We start from the raw sequence: 6,176 nt of genomic DNA on the forward strand, positions 1-6,176 counted from the left end.
ACTAATTTGTCTTCCTGTAAAACCCAGCTTGATCATCTTGTGGACTGGGGTTGCATTTTTTTTTATTCCAAAGTTCTCATTCTCTAGACCGAAAAGGTGGTACAGGAGAAAGTGAGGACTGCAGATGCTGGGGGTCAGAGCTTAAAAATGTGTTGCTGGAAAAGCGCAGCAGGTCAGGCAGCATCCAAGGGAGCAGGAGAATCGACAATTCGGGTATAAGCCCTTCCTCAGGAATGAGGAGGGTGTGTCAAGCAGGCTAAGATAAAAGGTAGGGAGGAGGGACTTGGGGGAGGGGAGTTGGGAATGCGATAGGTTGTAGGATGTTAAGGTGAGGGTGATAAGCTGGAGAGGGAGTGGGGACGGAGAGGTCGGGAAGAAGATTGCAGGTCAAGAAGGCGGTGCTGAGTCCGAGGGTTGGGACTGAGACAAGGTGGGGGGAGGGGGAATGAGGAAACTGGAGAAATCTGCATTCATCCCTTGTGGTTGGAGGGTTCCCAGGCGGAAGATGAGTCGCTCTTCCTCCAGGCGTCGTGTTGCCATGGTCTGGTGATGGAGGAGGCCAAGGACCTGCATGTCCTTGGCGGAATGGGAGAGGGAGTTGAAGTGTTGAGCCACGGGGTGGTTGGGTTGGTTGGTCCGGGTGTCCCAGAGGTGTTGTCCCCAATGTATAGGAGGCCACATCGATTGCAGCAGATGCAGTAAATGATGTGTGTGGAGGTGAATTGCTGATGGATATTGAGTGATCCCCGGGGCCTTGGAGGGAAGTGAGGGGGGAGGTGTGGGCGCAGGTTGTGCATTTTTTGCGGTTGCAGGGGAAGGTGCCGGGAGTGGAGGTTGGGTTGGTGGGGGGTGTGGACCTGACGAGGGAGTCACGGAGGGAGTAGTCTTTCCGGAATGCTGATAGGTGAGGGGAGGGAAATATATCATTGGTGGTGGGGTCCATTTGGAGGTGGCGGAAATTACGATGGATGATCCGATGTATCTGGAGGTTGGTGTGATGGTAGGTGAGGACTAGTGGGGTTCTGCCCTGTGGCGATTGAAGGGGCGGGGTTCAAGGGCAGAGGAGCGGGCAGTGGAGGAGATGCGGTGGAGAGCATCATCGACCACGTCTGAGGGGAAATTGCGATCTTTGAAAAAGGAGGCCATCTGGGTTGTTCAGTATTGGAGTTGGTCCTCCTGGGAGCAGATGCGGTGAAGGAATTGGGAATATGGGATGGCGTTTTTACAGGGGGCAGGGTGGGAAGAGGTGTAATCTAGGAAGCTGTGGGAGTCAGTCAGTTTATAGTAAAAGTCTGTGTTGAGTTGGTCGTCTGTGATAGAAATGGAGAGGCCTAGGAAGGGGAGGGAGTAGTCTGAGACGGTCCAGGTAAATTTGAGGTTGGGTGGAAGGTGTTGGTGAAGTGGATGAACTGTTCAACCTCATGGGAGCACGAGACAGCACCGATACAGTCATCAATGTAGCGGAGGTAAAGGTGGGAGGTGGTGCCAGTGTAGCTGCGGAAGATGGACTGTTCCACATATCCTACGAAGAGGCAGGCATAGCTGGGGCCCGTGCGGGAGCCCATGGCTACTCCTTTGGTTTGGAGGAAGTGGGAGGATTGGAAAGAGAAGTTGTTCAGAGTGAGGACCAGTTCAGTCAGTCGAAGGAGGGTGTCAGTGGAAGGGTACTGGTTGGTGCGGCGGGAAAGGAAGAAGCGGAGGGCTTTGAGTCCTTCGTGATGGGGGATGGAGGTGTATAGGGACTGGATGTCCATGGTGAAGATAAGGCGTTGGGGACCAGGGAAGCGAAAATCATGGAGGAGGTGGAGGGCGTGGGTGGTGTCCTGAACATAGGTGGGGAGTTCTTGGACTAAGGGGGACAGGACCGTGTCGAGGTATGCAGAGATGAGTTCGGTGGGGCAGGAGCAGGCTGAGACAATGGGTCAGCCAGGGCAGTCAGGTTTGTTTTTTGGGAAGGAGGTAGAAACGGGCAGTGCGGGGTTGTGGGACTATGAGGTTGGAGGCGGTGGATGGGAGATCTCCTGCGGTGATGAGGTTATAGAGGGTCTGGGAGATGATGGTTTGGTGGTGGGAGGTGGGGTCATGGTCAAAGGGGCAGTAGGAGGAGATGTCCGTGAGCTGGCATTTAGCCTCAGCAATATAAAAATCAGTGCGCTAAACTACCACCGCGCCTCCCTTGTCTGCCGGTTTGATGGTGAGGTTGGGGTTAGCGTTTAGCCTCAGCAATATCTACCTTTTATCTTAGCCTGCTTGGCACACCCTCCATTTCCTGAGGAAGGGCTTATGCCCGAAACGTCGATTCTCCTGCTCCTTTGATGCTGCCTGACCTGCTGCGCTTTTCCAGCAACACATTTTTAAGCTAAAAGAAGGTATGGCAGGACAACTCTGTACAACCCTGTCACGGCAGACGCTGCAAGACATATCAGAGTGTGGACATGGATACCACCCTTACACGTGGTGACACCACCCACCATGTACACGGCAGGTACCCATGTGACTCAGCCAACGTTGTCTATCTCATACGCTGCAGGCAAGGATGCTCCGAGGCATGGTACATTGTTGAGACTGAATAGAGGCTACAGCAACAGATGAATGGGCACTTCACAACGATCACCTGACAGGAGTGTTCCCTCCCAGTCGGAGAACACTTCAGCAGTCTGGAACATTTGACCTTGGACCTTCGGGTGACTGTCCTCCAGGACAGGCTTTGGGACAGGCAACAACGCAAAGTGACCGAGCAGAGGCTGATAGCTAAGTTCAGTACCCATGGGGATGGCCTCATCTGGGATCTTGGGTTCATGGCACACTACAGATGACCCCACTGCACGATACACTCTTTCATACATACATGCACACAAGTGGGCACATACACAAAAGTTATGGGATTTACGTATGATGGAACTGAAACTAATATGATCATTCTAAAAGATGATAGACGTAAACTGAATTTGTTTAATATTCCAATCCATGACACTGCAATCCTGTTGCTACAAATTCTGTATCTCATGATTCTGCTTCACAACCACCTGATGAAGAAGCAGCACTTCAAAAGCGAGAGCTTCCAAATAAATCTGTTGAACGGTGACCTGATGTTGTGTAATTTTTAACTTAGTCCACCCCAATCCAACACCGGCACCTCCACATCATGAACATTTAGTCAACTAACATGTTACAATATCTTATGATATAGTGGGTATGTTGTCTGTCATCCTCAAGCAAAGTTATTTTCATACATATATCCGAAGTATCCATTTTAGCAGTGTGACATGCCATGCCTATCATAGATTCCTGATAGTGTGGAAGTAGGCTCCCACTCCACCGAGGACATGCAGGTCCTTGGACTCCTCCACCGGCAGAACACAACTACACGACAGCTGGAGGAGGAGCGCCTCATCTTCCGCCTGGGAACCCTCCAACCACAAGGTATGAATTCAGATTTCTCCAGCTTCCTCATTTCCCCTCCCCCCACCTTGTCTCAGTCGGTTCCCTCAACTCAGCACCGCCCTCCTAACCTGCAATCCTCTTCCTGACCTCTCCGCCCCCACCCCACTCCGGCCTATCACCCTCACCTTGACCTCCTTCCACCTATCCCACCTCCATCGCCCCTCCCCCTAGTCCCTCCTCCCTACCTTTTATCTCAGCCTGCTTGGCTCTCTCTCTCTTATTCCTGATGAAGGGCTTATGCTCGAAACGTCGAATTCTCTATTCCTGAGATGCTGCCTAACCTGCTGTGCTTTGACCAGCAACACATTTGCAGCTTTAACAATCCTATTAAGAGCATCTGCCCAAATCCACCTCATCCCTGTCACCCTGCATTTCCCATGACTAACCCATCTAGTCCACAAATCTCAAGACACTATGGGTAATTTAGCATGGCCAAACCATTTATTCTGCCCATCATTGGACTGTGGGAGGACATGAGTACTGGAGAAAACCCACGCAGACACAAGGAGAGAGCACGCCAACTCCACGCACACAGTCACCTGAGGCTGGAATTGAACCCAGGTCCCTGGAGGAGGCACCACTAACCACTACTGTGCTGCCCATTGCTATTTAATACATAATCCCATGTATGAACTTTCACCTAAGACCATTTCTGTTCTTCTCAGAGCAATTGTTGCAAGTGATAGGTCACTGGATGATGTGTTCCATAATTGAAACATCTCAGAGAAGATCATGGAACTCAACAGCCACATATTGTCTGCACCCTCACTGTAAAACCTCTGTGAAGGACTCTGTGTACTGGATTTCAACTTCTACTACTCGTGTTCTGACTCTCAGTACTCTAAGAAACTTGCATATTATTATTATCACTGTCTATTGGTACATGTACTGAGGAAATAAATGTCTCATCTGCTACTTACCCATCTTGTAACATGATATGTTTCTCCTAAAAACATTTTCTTCTGTTGTATGTAACAGCTTGATGCCACCCACACACTTAAGTTCCTGTCAATGTTCTGTTTGTACATTGTTGGTTGTTTGTAATGCATGTCTGTTGCTTTCCTCAATATACTGTACACTTCTGGTTTTTATGTTTTGAGGGATAACATGAGCATTTCCACATCAGGTAAAGCATCCTGCTGGAGGCAAATTCACATGAACCCCCCTCTCCATTGTTAATACAAACAATGGGAACAACACCACAGAAATCAAAGATCTTTGGGAAACAGTCAATGGAACATACATCATTCCCTCAGGTACTTGTCAGTCCAGTTGACAATAATCCTGCAATACAATTCTTCAAAATCTGGATTCTCTCTTCTCAAGCCTCTTCATTGAGTTCCACAAACAGAAATTGCTGGAAAAGCTCAGCAGGTCCGGCAGCACCTGTGAATAGAAATCAGAATTAACGTTTCAGTTCTGGCAACCTTTCTTCAGAACAAGACTCAGAACGCTAACTCTGATTTCTCTTCACCGATGCTGCCTGACCTGCTGAGCTTTTCCAGCAATTTCTGTTTTTGTTTCTGATTGACAGCATCCGCAGTTCTTTGGTTTTTATTTAGTATCTCCTCATTGAGTTGGTTGATTTCACCTGAAGGTGTGAGGATAGGGGGAGGTGTGGTGGATGGGAAAGGTTTCAGGTCCTGCTGTAGTTGTTACTTTTCCAGGAAGTCCTGAGAATCCTCACCAGCTTTTAATGGACAACATGTCAATGGGCTTCACAATTGTTCCAGATATTTGTCGCCCATGGAGGGAAGGACACAGTAAAAGCCTCTATACATGAGCAATGCTTTGCTAATGACCTGATAGTTATAGCAGGAGCTCCACAATCGTCATTCATTTACTGTACAGCGAGAGACTAATATCTTATGCTGTGTTGGTTTTAAATTGCCCAGTCAATCAGACTCAATTCTGTCCACTGGGTTCACGGTGCTCCTTGGGTATTGACACATCTTGCACCAATGCCACCGGCTCTGATTTTAACCCATATTTCTCAGTAGGTGTAAGTGTGGCCTGTTTGTATAGAAGCTGGTTCCTAAAAATATATCAGGCCATGCCCCAATTGCATTATCATGGCTTGCCTACTAGTTTTAATCCTGGGTGTGCCAAGGAATACTTTCTGCCTTTTCAGCCAGGGTAACCTGGTGGAATAAGGTGGAATGAGAAGTATTTCCTTGAAACTTTAGTTTCCACCGAACTGAACAGAAATGCATTTTCAGTGAATCTTTTACAATGGAACACAGAACTAGATACAGTACTCTGACATGTTATTACTTGTAGACAATATTATTCCTTGTGATTAGTAACACACCTCTGGCAATAATTTAACAGAACGATTTCTGCATCATGTGAAAGTAATGCAGTCTCAGTAGTCAACCCTGTTTATTATAATCAAGCATTAAATTGATATGAAATACCTTCAAGCCGAGTACAGCTACAGTTTCAGGATTGTACAAAATCCTGCAATCCTGCAATAACAAGCTCTGCTCCTCCTCTTTGGAAAGCTTTCTCCGATAGATCAGACTTTCTAGCAGCTGTAGACATGACTCCAGGATAGTGTGCTGCTTCTACTGTCACAGGTTAGAGATGTCACAGAGTGGCTGTGGTGCATCCTGAAGGGGGTAGGGGAGTAATCAGAGATTGTGATACACATCGCTTCCCACAACATGCGATGAATGAGGGATGAGGTCTGCATCAAGAATTCAGGGAACTAGGCAGTAGATCGAAAAGCA

Source organism: Hemiscyllium ocellatum, chromosome 3, assembly GCF_020745735.1.
Source record: "Hemiscyllium ocellatum isolate sHemOce1 chromosome 3, sHemOce1.pat.X.cur, whole genome shotgun sequence".
Lineage (NCBI taxonomy): Eukaryota > Metazoa > Chordata > Chondrichthyes > Orectolobiformes > Hemiscylliidae > Hemiscyllium > Hemiscyllium ocellatum.